Source organism: Triplophysa rosa, linkage group LG2, assembly GCF_024868665.1.
Source record: "Triplophysa rosa linkage group LG2, Trosa_1v2, whole genome shotgun sequence".
Taxonomy (NCBI): Eukaryota; Metazoa; Chordata; class Actinopteri; order Cypriniformes; family Nemacheilidae; genus Triplophysa; species Triplophysa rosa.
This window is the reverse complement of record NC_079891.1, coordinates 7,279,674-7,296,783: the sequence shown is the minus strand read 5'-3', so window position 1 is coordinate 7,296,783 and position 17,110 is coordinate 7,279,674.

Genomic DNA, 17,110 nt, shown 5'->3' with positions numbered 1-17,110 from the left:
TTTAAGACAGTAAATCAGATAAATCATTAGTTTTGATGTTGCAGTATAAATGTTGGGTATAATGAGTGTTGTAATGCATTACAATATTGCGTTACTTGCTAAAAAGTTGTGGGTACATAACTTTTTCCCACCTAACTGCTCACGCTCTTACATGCCTTCTTAAAGTAATTTCAAATGAGATAGATTAGAATGCAAATAATCATATATTAATTCACTGTTTTAGTTCAGGCAGTTAACAAATCCTTTACAATTTAATTAAAATAAGGAAATAGCTCTCATGTAATTCATGAGATTCAATGCGTTATTTCTGAATCACACATCCTGACTAAAAGAATGTATAAATGACATGCACTACGTGTTACTTTTCCAAATGCGTAAACATAAAATCCTTCATTTCAGATTTTTTCCACAAAGTCAATGCAGGTAAACAGCCGGTTTGATCAAACGGACCTAAATGTTTCCTTACTCTAGTTTTTTCAGGATTGAATTCTGCATAATCATGGTTAACAGAACTAAGCTAATATAATAGTTCTGTATTCCTAGTCACGCCTGAAAGTAACTGCTTATTTAAAACACACAAAGACCATATTTGTTATGCATAAATTCTGCCAAGATCAACGTTGTCTACACGAATGTTCTTAGCTGAAGTAGTTGTCCGACACTGCCGCATTTGTGCTGAAAAAAGCTTCTCATTTATACAGCAACAGGGTTCATTATTTTGCCCATCAAAACCCAGAACATAAAGGCTTCATTGTACACACCGATGTTTAAGGTTTTTAGGTCTATTTTAGGCAAAGCATAGTCAAGGAAACCCCATTTGCCATTTTAGTCCATTATCAAGTGAATGTTAATGGCCTTTTAAGTGAGCTTGAGAATTGACAAGATAGAATAGAGTTGTAACTGTCCACTAGTTTGGATGAGAAGCGATGTGTCTGGTTAAGGGAGGATCATTAAAGCATGAGGGACTTTCCCTCGTCTTTAAAGAAGCCAGAGGAATAGAGAAGGGGAATAAAGCAGTGGTGCTCTTTACTCTCTACCCCATGGGTAGTATCCCATTCCTCAGCATTTGATGTGGAAATGAGACTATGGTAAAAGACCATTGAGAGGCTGTTGTCACCAGAAGGACTCCCAAAATGCTTGAGTCTCATGTTGAGTGTTATCCACACAGTGACGTCCCAGCTGTCCAACGGCTCACACAAACACCCTCTCTGTTTGTTTTAGATAAACGTTTGACATTGGACTTGAAACTGTACAATTTTGTGTGTGTTAGTCACTGTTGAAGGGTGACGCTTGTATCTGACATTTTTATCAGAATGCTTAACACCAACTGAACAGTGCTGTACCAAAATCACACATTTTTTGGAGGATCTATTGACAGAAATGCAATATAATATTCATAACTATGTCTTCAGATAAAGACCTTACATAATGAAGCATTGTTTTTATTACCTTAGAATGAACTATTTCTATCTACATACACCGCGGGTCCCCTTGCGTGGAATTCTCCATGTTGTTTCTACAGTAGCCCTAAACTGACAAACTGTTCTACAGAGTGCATTTTGTAAATACGTTATATCCTTCAGCAAATAAGTGAAAGTGTGATGACATCTTAGTGCTGTGTCAGGCGCCATAGTACTTCCAAAGGGAGGGGTGGAGTGAGCTGTTGGTTGCATTTCGCAACCTCACCGCTAGATGCCGCTAAACTTAGTACACTGCACCTTTAAACAGATATCCCATGAACAGGATACACTGAACTTTGTGTGAATCTAAATGCACCTTTAATCCAGGGCTGGGTCTAGGGGGGCATTGACACTCCAGATTTTTCTTGGGCCCCTTCAAAATATCTAGCTTAAAATAACGAAAACTTATTGCTAAATACTTAATAAATGCTTATTTGCATGATCTATAAAAATATAGATCTGTCTATTTAATCACAGAAAAACATAAAAATGATGCATTCAATCAACTATGATTATACATCTGCCCAATCAGAATATATGATTTCTCCCCCCAGTCCAGCCAGCCTAGTGTCTGCTTAATATCGTCATTTCCAAACAAACTGAAAATTGGAGTTAAACATCTTTGATGTTAAATTAATGTCCAGTGACAGCTCGGATGCCTACGTTATATCAAATTCATTTGTCATTTGCACACTAATAAGAGGATAATATTTTAATTATACGCTTTTTTTATATACATATAGGCCTACAAAAATTTGAGGATGTTCTTTTCCTGGAGATCGAACCCATAAGAAACCAATTGACCAACTGAGCCAGAAGAATACAGACTATGTGAGTAAAATGTTAAAATTAGTGAAATGTTAAAAATGGTCAGATATGGTTCAGGGTTTTTATGCATTCATTTTAAGTCTTAGTAAGTGTGTCACAAGTTTCAGCTAAGATTCTCAGACAAATGGGCTTCAGTTTAAAAGGGTTTAAAACCTTTAGCAAAGACAAATGACTATAGCAGTGTTTTGTCTGACAATGTATAGTGTGTACTCTTGTAAATGAGAAAACTCATGGGAAAGGAAAAGTGCCTTATTACTAACATTAGCCATATTTGTTTTTTATGGAACTCTGTTTACAGCGAAACCCCATAAACTGGCGTTCCATGGCAGTTTTGTCAGTGTTCTTATGATTAGTGAGTTGAGACGCACAAGTCTAATAAAGCAGAAAGCCCCCAGCTGGGACATATGCTAACTGTTAGTCACCTCAAGAGTAGGAAACTAGGTATTGGCACCTCACACTGGTTTCCCTGGAGCTCTTAGGGCCAACTGGCATCACCAAGCCTGGCACAAGACACGCAGATAAAGAATGAACATGCAAACAGTGACTCACTAGTTTAGGAAGAGGCAATTGGTTATTAAAGTATGTAAAATGAGCACATTGGTCATTTTTGTGGCACCCAGTAGGACTGTGAAATGTTGTTCTCTTGGCTTCATTTGCAATTTTCCATAGCTATGTGTAAAACAACGAAGAATTGACAGTGTGTTTCATGACTGGTGCTCTTTCAGTATTTAGTATCAGTACTATTTGTCCAATGTCAGAACTTTGAAGAACTTTATCTTTTTTTTTTTTTTACTGTGTAATTTCAAGTCTTTGTTTATTGGACAAAACCGTACATAACTGAAAAATAAGGTGCAATACCCCACCTTTTTGGTGCGAGTTTTTGCTTTATAACTTAATAAGGGTCAACACCATCAAGTACCAAAAAATGATGACAAATATTTGTTATAAGAATACATCAGCTTGAATCCATCTACTTTTGCTATGAAAACAACTGATATAATAACATATTATTACATCTCACATGTATTAAATGCAGTAGCTCTTTAAACACAAATGTAAACTTTGTTGAAACTTCAGAAAACTTGTGAGGCATAAGGTCGTATGGACTACTTTGGGCTACTTCTATGGTGCTTTTGATTCTTTTTAAAGAAAATCTCCAAGCATTGTAATTAAATGGAAAAATTGACAAACTCAATTCTTTGAATTTTCTCTTTTTGTTTTCCACGGAAAAGAAAGTCATACACTTTAGGTTTGCATGGAACAAAAATGAGGGTGAGTAAATCCATTTTTATTCCCTTATCTGAGGGTCACAGGAAGTGCTGGAACAGGGAAACGCACTGAACAGGTGGCTAGTCCATCACTGCAGTAAATTCTTATTTTTCATGCATTCGCTTTTATTTTTAATTTATGAGTTAAATAATCCAGAGGTAAGACAGAACTGGGTGGGGTCAGTTTCGAACATTTTCCACCTGGAGAAGTTTACATTTACATTTACAATTAGTCATTTAGCAGACGACAGGGGCGGTCTGGCCATCTGGCGTACCGGACGTTTTCCCGGTAGGCCGCTAACGTATGGGGCCGGAACGGAGGCGGTGGCCGCTAACGTATGGGGCCGTAATGGACGCGTTTGCCGCTTAGACGGACGTATTATAAATGTGAATGCAGGCAACGCGAATGCAAAACACATGTATGCATGCACATCCCCCCCCCCCCCGTCGACAGATTCGGTGGAGGGCCGATGCGGGCCTAAAAATGCCAGGGCCGACTTTTCTATCCCAGTCCAACCCTGGCAGACGACTCACAGTTACAGAGAGTTCAGGGAGCGATAAGCGAAATGTCATACAGGAGCAATAATAAAATAGGTGCTAATACAAAGTTACTACAAAAGCCAGAACACAATATAGTGAGAGAAAGAGAGAGGGTTAGTTTTTGTTTTTAATTTGTCAAGTATTCACAGAAGAGATGGATTTTAAGTTAGCTATTAACAGAAGCCCAGGCCTTATCCGGCCAAATAAAAATGCCCGTATACATTTTTCATCTTCTTTGCTGCCATCTGGAACCCTTCAGAGTGGATGTTGAAGTGTCCATTGTTTGCATTCTGATCTCCCACACGTGTCTCTCTGCCCCCGCGGATCAGTGGAGTATGTAAGAGCTCGTACTCCTGCTGATTATGAAGAAATATTACCATGACCTCACTCTCACAACAGCTGATGACTCATACATCACTGAGGATGAACATTACATTCAGTCAGTCTATATAGGCATGACTGGCTATCCATACTGGCTGCAAGGTCTTGTGATACAGCTGTCTTTCAATATAATCTGGTTTACGGATGAAACAAAGTGTCCTCGAGCCATCTAGAAGATCCAAGGAAACTATTTAACAATCACTGTAAAAACATAAAATGTATAGACGCATTCTTCCTCCTTGAGCTCTCTCTGGGTGATACCATGCATTATTTTCATCAGCCTTTAAAGTTAGAGTATAGTCCTTACTATATGTAATGGCTTTGTGTAGCTCACTGGAATAAGGAGGGCTTGAAACGCTTAGAAACAGTAAAATTACAACCGCCTTTCAGGTCACAGGGAGTACAATGAGTGGGAGGAAGGTGATGATGCCAATAACATTCTCACAGGTGCCTGCTCCAGTACAATGAGGTCCAGAAGGATGTGGGTTTTCTCCGTACCACCACACCCTGTCTCAGTGCTGAGTAACCAGGAAAAGCAAAGCCCTGATTGACAAGGCCAGCAGTATTTGTGTTTGGCTAAGCTAAAGGAAGTGCACGTGGCTATAATCTAACCCTTCTACATCAGCGTTTCGCACAGGGACAATCTACTGTGTTCCATTAATCTGCCTCTAGTATATGGCTGTCACAAAACTGAATTGTGGTTTTGGTGAGTTTGTTCTCACTGTTCTCACACACGTATTTAGCTGCTAAAACACCTTAAATGAGCTGTAATAAAAAAGCTAAGCAAAATTCATAAAAAAGATGAAATGTTATGATCCCTTTAAATTATTAAATTACTTCAGTGGTGCTTTTGAGAAAAAGCAAGGTTTCCTGGACAGTCACCCTTCTATTACCCGTAATAATTTCATTTTTATGTTTTTAATTCATGAGACGCCTATTGTAAACCTTATTTTCTTTATACTGTATTAAATTATACTAACTGCTGAGGCATCTGAGAAAATGGAAAACGAGTCAATTAAATATTTTTTAAAGTCACCATTATATCAAAACTGACATTTCAATTTTTTCTATTCATATAATAAATTATTTATCTCTCCAAGTCTTTTTTTTAAATGAATGTGCCTTTCAACTTCCAATGATCCAAATGATTCCCGAAGGACGAAATCAAGTGCCACCTTAATTCTTTCACATTATAGAAGGTGTTTCATTTGAATATATGTCACAAAAAGGGGGGGGGGGGGCGGTGTTACCGTCTCTTCTACATCAGCATTATTTTTATGCTGACTTTCAAAGCTGCAATCCTTAATTTTTTGTTGTTAAAACAAAACCTGTTATTGAGCAAGACTGTTAATCTGTTCACAATGGCAATTTTAAGATAATCATTTTTAGCTGTCAGTTCCAGTCTCATGGAAGAAGTCAGTTTAATGCGCTTGACTTCAACCCATTTAAAGATAAGTTCATAGAGCAACTTACAATAAAGAAAATAAATAGGAACAAAATGTTTTAGGCTTCATGTTTACTTCAAATATATTCAATATAAAAGAAGTTTGGCGTACATATTACACAATTTTGCTACAACCTGTCATTTATATGCAGATCGATGAGAACAGGTAAATAAAACATCTCTCTCCATAAGACAGCGGTCAACACTTCTGTGTGCCAGCTATGACAAACAATACCGTAGTTTCTCTTCATCAAAAATAGCATTGCCTCTTTTCTTCACCCAGGGTAATTATTGAGCAGCCGATGATGTAAATTAGTTCTGCATGTATGTGTTTGGAAGTGTGTTGCCATGCTGCACTGAAGGATGTTGAAACCAGAGCTGAAATAGTGTGGGATCATGTGCTTGAAGGTTGAAACAGTACCAGGCATGAAAGTTTAAGGTCAAATACCAACAAACGAGAACACAATCTCATCTTTACATGAACTCTGGAATCTGCTCCTTTGATACTAATGTAACCAATGCCACAAAAAGCTTCAACACAGGTGAGAATGCTCGCACGCACAGGAACACAGCATGAATTTACATATTTGCTTTAACAATACCAAGTGCATTGCACAGTGACGAAGTAGCATCCATCTGCGTGAGTGTTTATGGGAAACGGAACATGTGCCAGTGTCCCACAAGAGTCCTCTCAAACTTCACTGGTCAAGTGGTTCAGTCTGGTAGCCGTTTGGTAGGTTTCATTCTCACCCAGCAGGCCGTAAAACAGTTCGGCGCCGTCGTCTGGGGCTGCAGTTTCCCGTTAACGCATCTGTCAGCAGGAAACCGGGGCAAGATTAAGAGGACAGTGGGCCGTGTCTTTTTTGTTTCTCTGTCACCCCCCACTCTCTCAGCTGTTACCATTCTTACTGCTAATGCCCAGCTATGACAAAGGATTCCAGGCTCTCAACAGCATGGTCTGTTTGGCCCTGAAATTCTGGATCTCTTGATTTGCTTTTTTTTATCAGGGAGAAAACTATTCTTTCCTGGAGTCATTCCAAGTGTGTGCATGTTCCTTCGTGAAGTGACTATGGGAGATGTTTTGGTTTACTTGCGGCAGACTGCATGATACTCACCTCATGTCATTCCAAACCTGTATGACGTTCGTTCTTCTGCAGAACACAAAAGATTTGGATTTCGCTTTGGATGAAAGCGTCTGCTAAATGCCTAAATGTAAATGTAAGAAAGAATCATATGCTGGTTTTGAATGAGGATGAATAAAAATGACAGAAATTTTATTTTTGGATGAACTGGTTGGTTTTTGGAAAGCGGGTGCACTGTCAGCACTGTAGAGTCAGATGGTAGAAGGGGCAGGGTTGGCAAAATAAGATTTCAAGAAGTCATTGAAGTGGTGCACGATTTTTAATTAAAGGTTATGAAAACAGTTTGCCTACATCCACAGAAGATTATACAAAACAATACGAGGACAATGTGTTAAGAAAGTACATTGGTAAATATTTAGTTCATGTTGACATTAAGCCAAAGCTTTTGCTTACGTTATATAAAAAAGATGCCACCAAGTGCTCCTCAACTGTACTGTATCTTAAAGATAACGTGAAGCAGTTTTTATTTGGAAAAGTAGCCTCAGATGACCTGTAAATGAACTGTCTGATGCATATTTTAGACAAAAAATTGCAAGAGCTGGTGAAATCTTTTACAGTAGTTACCACTTTTACGGTATCTACAGTGAAGAAGTTTTATTTACAAGTTATCATGATGCTTTCGCAAGTGCTTCTCAGAAACAAGGCACATAGATGTTGACAAAAGTTTGTAACTGGAAGTAACTGAATATTGAAGCAAAAATAAACTTTCTATAACTGTCTGTAGAAATGGAAGGTGTTATCCGCTTGGTTGACCTTATTGCTCAGAGTACTCAGTTGACTGTTGTTTTGGAATTTACAGTACTCAGTTTACTCTGCTAATCCTTTTACAGTGTGACAACATAATATTTTATGCAGTCAGTTTAAAAATAGAAACCCAATATGTGAGTATTGGTGACTGTTATGGCTGGAGAACCTGAATGGTTACAAGGGGATATAATAGATTAGAAACATACAGACAGTTTTATAGGGAATGGCAGTGCGCTGAGTAAGTCGGTACAGACACAACTCGACCTCAGCGGCACATTCCAGCAGACTCATGGGAATTCTCAAGAATCTGTCCAGCCAGCTGGCTGATAGAGCTCAGGGACCTGTACTGTACGGAGGAGAAAATGACTGGAACAATGCATCGGTTTACAATATTTTTACATGAGATTAGATGTTTCATATCACCATGTCCAGAGGCGTAACGTACTCCCTCAGGAATGATGCGATAGTAGAAGAACCTAAATATTTATAGAAGCCAAACTGTTGTTAGTTTTAGCACTGATAATATCTAACCTTTACTGGACCTGTAGTACTTGTCTTTGGTTTTCCAGCTTTGTTTATTACAAACATGAATTATTAGACGATAGGCCTTTAAACTGTTTAAACTTTAAACTCAGATTTCCACAGAATTATTAGTCAGTGAAATACTGTGGCCCTGAAAAACTCCATTTACCACAACCCTTCAGCCAAGTGGTTGATGTCCACAGGACAACATGTTTATAAATAAAACCTAAACCCACACCAAACCCCAACCTTAACCATAACTTACCCCTAAAATCAGAGGGAAAACAATGGTCTAGAAGGACCTAATCCTGGTTGGAAGATTAAATTTAAAATAAACTGTAAACTTATTTCTGAAATCTGATTGGTTGATTTAAATGTTGTCCCAGGGTCAACATGATGTTGTCCTAAGGATATCAACCACTTGGCAAAAACAGGAGAGCCCTTCAGGAGCACTGAAGATAGCAATGTGCTGAAACGTTTGCTTGCCTGCTCGTGTCTGTTTTTATTCACACACTGTAAAAAATTGTTCCGTAAAATAACTGTAAAATGCTGGCAGCAGAGACGCCAGTAATTTACTGTAATTTTACGTTATTCATGCTGTGAAATTATTTTACGGTATATTGCTGTAAAAACGAAATACAGTGCATTGCTGTTTTCCCTGTATTTAACGGTAAAATGCTGGCAGCAGAGATGCCAGTAATTTACCGTAATTTTACGTTATTCATGCTGTTAAATTATTTTACAGTATATTGCTGTAAAAACGAAATACAGTGCATTGCTGTTTTTCCTGTATTTAACGGTAAAATGCTGGCAGCAGAGATGCCAGTAATTTACCGTAATTTTACGTTATTCATGCTGTGGAATTATTTTACGGTATATTGCTGTAAGAATTAACGACAGTACATAGCTGTTTTTTAACTTCATCTTTATTGCACAATATTGTCCTTTGGGCTACACATGTCTGCTTAACATAAAATATCTATAATAAAAAAATATTAATAAAATTATAAGCAAATGTTTTAGAAAGGACATAAACAACTTTTTTTATTTAAGAGCAGCAACACACAAAAAGAATGACTCAAGTACCAAGCAACCAAGTCAAGTTTTTCAGTAGCAAAACAAATAATTGAAACTTACAAATAAAAACAATGGCAATAAAACAGGTTATATAACAGAGGCTACCCCCTTTAAACTTGACATATTTAAAACATGAGAGTACATTTATTAAGAGTCTTATGAGATACTGAAGGTGCTGGCATTCAAAAACGTAATTAGGAACTATCCATCAACCATCTGTTGCAGATGACCATAACGTTGGTTGCTTGTTTTTCTCCCTGATGTATTCCATGGAACACTGTAAAACAGCAGAAAACAAAAAAATTTCTCAAATTAAATTTAATCAACATTTAGATAAGCGTTGACACTAAACACTAAATATGCAGCGATATAAGGCTCAAATATGTCGGAAATGAGACGAGAATAAATGGCAAAATTTTCCATGTGACCAATATCAGTATTATACGGAGCCCTTTTGAGGACATGGTGGTGGAAAAAAATGAGAGTGAAGAGAAAAATATTTTTAAAAAATTTTGCGTTCCCTCGCAAACATATTTGCGTTATCCCGCAAACACTTCATGTTTAATGTCCCGCTGGCAGAATTTAAGACTAGCTCCGTAGGCTACATAAACATTGGTCTATAGTCGCAGATTCCCGGACCAATAACTCGTGAGCTAAACGTTCTTATAACACATATTACACCTCATTCTATGTAACGTAAACAATGAACTTCAACTTAATTTTCCACAAATCGAGCCTTTTATTGATCTCAGGCGGGAGCCGGTGTTGTGCCGAAAACACACTCCCTGCCAGAATCGCACTGCCTTCGCGTGCGCGCGCGTGACGTCACTCGATGCCACCGCTGGTTTACAAAGGCGATTCTGGTCTGTAACTCGTGTTTTTCAGTATTCGTTACGAAAATGTCACATTCTTAGACAATGTAAGCAATACAGGTATATTTATGTGATTGATTTAAACTTCGTTTGAATAAATGTCTTATATTTACATACGGAGAATAAGCATTTAGTGGATCGAAATGAAGTTGGATTAAACTAAATCGACTTTCTTGTTGTTCCAAATGACTGTAAACAGTACTGCATTACTGACTGAATCAACTCTTTTCATTACACCTAAATGTGTGTTTTACACCTAGGCCTTACACAAGGCAGAAAATTACATGTAGTTGAGGACACACACTGTAAAGAAAGCAGACACATCTGACGATATAAAATTATGTATAAATGATCAAATTGAAAAAAAAAAATGTTTTAAATGGCGAACACTGACATTTTTAAATAGGTAAAGACGAATGATGATCCTGCAGAAAGATTTATTGATTTAAGTTGAAAAGGTAATGTAACATGGGGGGGGGGGGTTATAATGCTCTCTATAATGCTTTATAATAATGATAGACACTTGTCTTTTTCAGGAGACAGACTGCAGATCGAGAGATGTCACCAGCATCCGTTTTCATGTGTCTCTGACATTGCAAACCTGAGATTTGGGGGGGGTATGATTTCGGCAAGCCTTGCCAAAATCACACTCCCCTCTCTATAATGCTTTATAATAATGATAGACACTTGTCTTTTTCAGGAGACAGACTCAGATCGAGAGATGTCACCAGCATCCGTTTTCATGTGTCTCTGACATTGCAAACCTGAGATTTGGGGGGGTATGATTTCGGCAAGCCTTGCCAAAATCACACTCCCCTCTTTATAATGCTTTATAATAATGATGGACACTTGTCTTTTTCAGGAGACATATAATATAGGCATGGTCAAACATTATCATAACGTGAATAAATCTGATAGGATTGCAGAATTTAGCAAAAAAAAACTGAACTCAGTCCAAGGTCCCTAAAAAACATATAAAAACAAAACACACAGTCTACGGAGAGGCTCGACCCGGCAAAATCTGAGAATACCCAAATAGGGAGAGCGTTTTCCCGCCGCGGAAAGAGATGCCTGGATGCGTGGTAACTGGAGGTCCTGGGTGCCAGCGGTTGCTGCGCGGGCACAGAGGGAGATAATAGAGAGAGGGCAAAGGCTTGGAGTTGAAGGAAGATAACAAAGACTAAGCTTAGGTAAGCTGTGCTAAGACTTACAGTACCAAGACTCGCTAGACTATGGCAGTCAGAACAGGCTAAACATGCAATGGTTTCAAAACTGATAATTCTCGCGGAATGTCTGCTTCATTTTTTACAAACTGGGCACATGTAGCTTGTCACTTTCCTCTATGTATTTGCACAGTCACAATGATACCACCGAGGGCACATGTCACAGACAATCTTAGCATAGGGACAAAGTGAATATTAGCATGCTTCACCATTACTCCTGAAATCAATCAATTCTAATACAAATATTTAGAACACTACAGTAAACCAGTTGTCTATCAATATTAAACTGATTAGTAATTACTCAATCAGTCCCACTTTTAGGGCTGTCTTTTTCCCCACAGAGAAAACACAAGTCATTTAGATCATCTATGAAAATGCCAGGGGAAAATAAGGAAGATTACAATGTGACACAAGCACAATTACAGACTCGTAAATAATCTTCAATAGACTACTTTACACGAAGAATCTGAATTATTTGTGGTGTGGTATTCTTCACCTACCTGTGGTCTGCAGTAGGCGAGTAGCTATATCCTTCCTGACAGACTCCAGACCACTTGTGCTTATTGAAAAATTAATTGGCTGATCGTTCAGGATACATTCAGCAAACTACAATAAAATATAATTAAGGGAGAGTAATGAAATCCTTGAACAGGGGTGTCAAACTAAATTCCTGGAGGGCCGCACATCTGCACAGTTTAGCTCCAACCACCTCCAACCCCCACCTGTTTGGATGTTTCTAGTAATCCTTAAGAGCTTGATTAGCTGAATTGGGTGTGTTAAATTAGGGTTGGAGTTAAAGGGCATTTTACAAACGGCATGTATGCGCACTTGAAGGGCCCTTTGTGTAGGGCCATTCTAAACGAAAGTGTTCACCTGAAGTGAGTTCCGTTTGTGATAACGTGATCTTAGATTACGAATTTGCGCACATTTTGAAGAAAATATGCGCGGAATTTGACGTTACTAACTGTAAGTAACATATTTAGTTTGTTCTTGTTTTAGACACTTTTTGTGAGTGATATATAGCACTATATGTTAAGATGGTAAAAAACAAGTCCAACAAACAAGCGTAGATTTTAGAGAGCCGCGTGCGGCGTGTCAAGGTAACATTGCCAGTCATTCTCATTGTGAATGGAGCTCCAAAGCATACACGAGAGACAGTTCACACTTCAAGAGTTCACTTCAAGCACTCAGCACTTGAAATGAGTAGGGCCTAAGATGTGTCTATCATTATTATAAAGCATTATAAAGAGGGGAGTGTGATTTTGGCAAGGCTTGCCGAAATCATACCCCCCCCAAATCTCAGGTTTGCAATGTCAGAGACACATGAAAACGATGCTGGTGACATCTCTGACTGTAGTCTGTCTCCTGAAAAAGACAAGTGTCCTATCATTATTATAAAGCATTATAAAGAGGGGAGTGTGATTTTGGCAAGGCTTGCCGAAATCATACCCCCCCAAATCTCAGGTTTGCAATGTCAGAGACACATGAAAACGATGCTGGTGACATCTCTGATCTGTAGTCTGTCTCCTGAAAAAGACAAGTGTCATCATTATTATAAAGCATTATAAAGAGGGGAGTGTGATTTTGGCAAGGCTTGCCGAAATCATCCCCCCCCCAAATCTCAGGTTTGCAATGTCAGAGACACATGAAAACGGATGCTGGTGACATCTCTCGATCTGCAGTCTGTCTCCTGAAAAAGACAAGTGTCCATCATTATTATAAAGCATTATAAAGAGGGGAGTGTGATTTTGGCAAGGCTTGCTGAAATCATACCCCCCCAAATCTCAGGTTTGCAATGTCAGAGACACATGAAAACGGATGCTGGTGACATCTCTCGATCTGTAATATGTCTCCTGAAAAAGACAAGTGTCCATCATTATTATAAAGCATTATAGAGAGCATTATAACCCCCCCCATGTTACATTACCTTTTCAACTTAAATCAATAAATCTTTCTGCAGGATCATCATTCGTCTTTACCTATTTAAAAATGTCAGTGTTCGCCATTTAAAACATTTTTTTTCAATTTGATCATTTATACATTATTTTATATCGTCAGATGTGCCGCAGAATCACCTTTGTAAACCAGCGGTGACGTCACGCGCGCGCACGCGAAGGCAGTGCGATTCTGGCAGGGAGTGTGTTTTCGGCACAACACCGGCTGAGACAATACCGAAGGGATCGTCTGCAAAGTGCAAAACACGAATATCATTAGGCTACTAATAATAGTCATTAACTTCAGTGTTACATACTGTAGTATAACTAAAACCAGTTTAAATTCAGCAGGAGAGCATTAATGTGTAAACTGAATTTGGCGAGACTTCAATGTGTAACATTTAAGTTATTAATTACTATTTTTGTAGTAACGCTTTTTGGATTTACAGTCACTTTGCAGACGGTTCCTTTGGACTTGTCCATGTCGCCTGCTCAGATGATATCAATTTACAGTATATTCTCGTTTTGAGGAAGACTGGGATGTAGATCCTAATCTAAGGAATTGTGTGTTATTTGTGTTATAACAACGTTTAGCTCACGAGTTATTGGGAACCTACTATAAACCGCTCCATTGTTAATGTACGGAGCGGGACAACAGGACGTTTGAATGTTTTGCAAGATAACGCAAATATATTTGCGAGAGAACGCAATGTTTCTCGCGTGAACGCAAAAGTTTTGCGAGATAACGCAAAACTTTAAACAATATTTTTATCTTCCCTCTCATTTTTTTTCCACCACCATGTCTAATCATTACGCAAGTGATGCTAAATCAATCTGTATTTGCTAAACACTCAAACTATCAGTTTGCTTGCCTTTCAAACATAAGCCACATTTAAACGGAAAATCATCGCAATTTCAAACATTACGTTTAGTGGTGATTTGCAGCTACTGTTATTAGCATTAGCAACAGACTGTTTAAGATTATAACGTTAGCAAGTTTGCAATAACCACAGTTTTGAAAGTTCAGAGATGACAAAACAAGCCGATAAAACTGGTTTTAGTTATACTACAGTATGGACAGTATGGTATACGACATGGACAAGTCCACAGGAACCGTCTGCAAAGTGACTGTAAATCCAAAAAGCGTTACTACAAAAATAGTAATTAATAACTTAAATGTTACACACTGAAGTCTCACCAAATTCAGTTTACACATTAATGCTCTCCTGCTGAATTTAAACTGGTTTTAGTTATACTACAGTATGTAACACTGAAGTTAATGACTATTATTAGTAGCCTAATGATATTCGTGTTTTGCACTTTGCAGACGATCCCTTCGGTATTGTCTCAGCCGGCTCCCGCCTGAGATCAATAAAAGGCTCGTTTTGTGGAAAATTAAGTTGAAGTTCATTGTTTGTAAAATGCAAGTAAATATGAACATTTGGGTTATATCTCGGAGATGACGAGCCCTTTTTAAATCGCGTAAGTTACTTACTAACTACAGCTTGTTAAGCAACAATTTCAAACATTACTTGATAATACTTCCTTTCTCAACCACATACTCTCGATGAAAGTAAAAAAATGCTTTATTTACCGTGTAATTTGAACGTGCAAATGCAGGTTGGTGCAGGTAAAGCGCTACGGATGGTCCGTCCTCCTCGCGTGGGTCCTCTTCGGGCAGAAAAGGCTGACATTTGTGGGAAAACTCCACCTGGCCAAAAGTACCTGACTGAAAATGATTCGGGACGCTAAAGAACTGTGAACTTACTGAACTGACGAAACAATCACGAACTTTCACAAAACTAATTCTCATGCTCCAGAAAAATACTGCATTGTACTGTTATTTACTCTCTGATATTTTCCTATGCTAAAAGGATATGCAAAAATATTCAGTTGACATGAACTGTTCTTTAATTTAGAAACAAATGTAAAAAATAGGATTTGTGGTAACTTTCATGTTTTTTTTTCAAGTCAACAACACCGTAAACCCCAACTGAAGCAACATAAAATTGCATGTTTTAACCATGTGAATTATAATTTAAACCTAAACAGTGTGATAGAAGTCAAAGTAAAAAAAAAAATGCTAACAAAATACATATTTATTGTAGGACTGAGTAATACAATAAGTAAATAGAAAAAACATATTTTTTTGCAGTATTTCAGTCTGTGTACCACATGTGTAGCCTGTACTGTATATAGGCCCTGTATGTCTGATTGTGCCTGTTGGGTTTCTGCATATACTTGATGGCTGATTTGATCATATTTATGCTTGTGCTTGGTAATCAAGGGATCAATGTTTGTGAAATGCCAATTGTGTGTAATGAGCTGGAGTGCAAAAAAGTCTGCCATTTTATAATTTTTAAGACTGCATGTCCACTGGGATGGACATTAAATAAATTAAATCCTGTGTTGTACAACTCTAAAATATCTTTAGATTTTTTTGAAAAACATAAAATAATCAAATAAAATAGAACAGGGGCAAGACAATGAGGTTACCATTAACTTGGTAAACAATCTGTGAGGTATTATTAAAATGATAGAAACATGCAGTTTTATTGGTCTAAACCAAAAAAGACATAATGTCCATTCTTATTGAAGCAGGGTCTGAAGGGGTTAACACAGCCCACAATGCATTGCATACAGTACAACAGTATATTACTGTTGACAGATGGCTGTAAATTAACAGTAGTTTCTTAAACTGCAAAATAATGCCCAGGATGCATTGTTTTCTACAGTATATTACTGTTTTAACAAAAAACGGTATGTTACTGTCAGAATTTGGCTGTTTTTTAACAGCAAGCCCAGCATGCATTGTTTTCTACAGTATATTACTGTTTTAACAAAAAACGTTATTTTACTGTCAGAATTTGGTTGTTTTTTAACAGCAATTTTTTTACAGTGCATGCACTTTGCACTTTTTGCACCATGCAATTTATAAAATAAAAAAAATGTTTTTGTAGACTTTCTCAGTCTCGAGTGGATCAGTGTGCGGTTAGCCGTTCATTTTCAAGTATCCTACTGGCTCCACGCACCTGCAGTACAAGGACTTTATTTTTCCCGTTTGGAGCGCTACACTATTTCCACATTTTCCATATTCCATATTAAAATCCATTCCACACAATTCTCCAATAATTCACATAGAAAATGTGCAGATTCCTTGTGAGCGTACTGTTTATTTATGTCTTTGTAATATTAATATTAAATAACCACATCCACATTTCTTCATTTAAATAAAAATAAAATCATCTATAATTGTACTATATTTCCGCATATGTCATATAGTTCAGATTTATGAAGCATTACGAGCAGGACATACTGTAGTAGTTGTAATGAGCGTCCACAAGCTCATAACCAGCAGTGTTGGGTTGCGGTTCTTGGAACCAAACTTGTGTCACCTGCTGCCATAGAGACCCAGTCTAAACACAGGACCAGAGGAGAATTTCTGGAACGGATCCAAATATTACAGATTGTTTGCCAGCTGAAACATTAATAACATTTCTCTGTGAAATTGAGATCTTTATTCCTTTGTATCTCATAATAGTTATACGACAAGATTATTTCGCTCTGGCACCAGCATTTTCTAAAAGCCGACGTGTCCAGCACGCGCAGTTGTCCCTAAAAATTAAGATCCCTGTTTGATTCACTCTCCTTTTACCACATGTTACCAAACAG